The sequence below is a fragment of the Bison bison genome, unplaced genomic scaffold (genome assembly GCF_000754665.1).
Source record: "Bison bison bison isolate TAMUID 2011002044 unplaced genomic scaffold, Bison_UMD1.0 scf7180017864304, whole genome shotgun sequence".
In the NCBI taxonomy this organism is placed as follows: domain Eukaryota; kingdom Metazoa; phylum Chordata; class Mammalia; order Artiodactyla; family Bovidae; genus Bison; species Bison bison.
In genome coordinates this window covers 12,446,724-12,448,505 of record NW_011494876.1, presented here as the reverse complement: position 1 = coordinate 12,448,505, position 1,782 = coordinate 12,446,724, and the positions used below count along the sequence as shown (strand labels likewise).

General features: G+C 49.9%; 1 protein-coding gene across 1 annotated transcript in view; it reads right to left on the bottom strand.

Moving 5' to 3' along the window:
* The window catches only part of CHDH (choline dehydrogenase), a 92,339-nt gene that overhangs the window by 90,039 nt on the left and 518 nt on the right, over nt 1–1,782 (bottom strand).

Sequence of the window (1,782 nt, the reverse complement as noted above, 5' to 3'; positions counted from 1 at the left end):
CAGGTATTGGAGTTTCAGCTTTAGCATCATTCCTTCCAAAGAAATCCCAGGGTTGATCTCCTTCAGAATGGACTGGTTGGATCTCCTTGCAGTCCAAGGGACTCTCAAGAGTCTTCTCCAATACCACAGTTCAAAAGCATCAATTCTTCGGCGCTCAGCCTTCTTCACAGTCCAACTCTCACATCCATACATGACCACTGGAAAAACCATAGCCTTGACTAGACGGACCTTTGTTGGCAAAGTAATATCTCTGCTTTTGAATATGCTGTCTAGGTTGGTCATAACTTTCCTTCCAAGGAGTAAGCGTCTTTTAATTTCATGGCTGCAATCACCATCTGCAGTGATTTTGGAGCCCCCCCCAAAAATAAAGTCTGACACTGTTTCCACTGTTTCCCTACTTTACTAACCCCTATAAATGTCTGACTCACAAACTCTGTCTCCAGGACTAACCTTTGCATCCCTGGTCACCCCCAGAGCCTTGACCCTCAAGAGCCCAAGCTCTCGAAACAGGGCCTGCTTTGGGGCATGGCTGTAAAGCCGGTGCAGCCTGAAGCCTGGCCCATACAGACACTAGGCTATTAGTCCAGCGAACAGATTCAGACTAATTGCGGCCTCTTCTCACTGCCCTCAGAGGGACTGACTTCCCATGGCCTGGCATAGCCAGCCAGGTGACCTTCCTAACACTGAAAAATGACCATCACCAAAACGTCTGGCACCCCACGGACAAGGGTTGTAATCCCAAGAGCAGGAAGATGAGACTGCATCTGCACTTCCATGGCAGAAGTGGGGAGCCCACGTGCCCTCGAACATACTCTCACCGCCCACGTTCTCAGTCCGAGGGCACCTGTTAGCTGGCACCTTTGCATGCCAGCATGGGCATCCTGCACACGTTGGCTCAAAAATACAGACAACTATTACAGCTGCAAGTGATCTCTGGGACTACAGGGCTAGGGCTCAAAGCAACTCAGAGACATTAAGCAAGGGGCCGCGGGTGACCCAGCCCCAGGCATGGGTGAGGCAATACCCTCACCTGAGCCACTCACCTTGATGAGGAACCAGACCAACCGTCAGGAAAACATCGCCTGCATCTCACATATGTGCCTGCCAGAATCCCCAGCCAACCTTGAGACTGGGGCCTGCTCCATGCTGGCCAAAATTTGAATCAGGCAGCTGGGCCAGGACTGGTACACAGGACCTCAGCAAAACAACTGCTTGACTAAGTCAACTTTTCACCAGCTGACAACTCCATGCCTCCCTAGGCCTTGGTCTCCCATCTAAAGAGTGGAGCTAACTCAGCCTAGAAGTTTAAGGGACCTTGAGTTGGTCACCCTCCCCCTCCTCTGCAAACCCAGGCGCCTAAAGCGGAAGAGTTTCAAACACTTTGATTCACTGTTAGCCCAGCTGATTTTCATTAACCTTTCCCCAAACCCACTATGTCTCTCAAAGAATGGGTCTGGTCCATCTGCGCAGAATTAACCAGCGAGATCAAGTTAAATGCAATTCCCAGACCCTACTTGGTTCTGAGCAGCTAGGTCGGCTCTCTGAGGCCGCATTTAATTTGCAAAATTTGCTCAGAAATCCCGAGCTCCCTGAAACTCAAGAACTCGCCTCCAAACCCAAAGGGTGAAGACTTTCTTCTTCGGAGACGCAACTGTTAGAATCAGGTCTCATTTTGTGGAAAGATACATTGACCAGAAAACCAGCGATAGGGACGGTTTCTACTACACAAATTACACACAACTTAAATTTCTGCGAGTAACTCAGTGCGACTCTGCTGTTCCC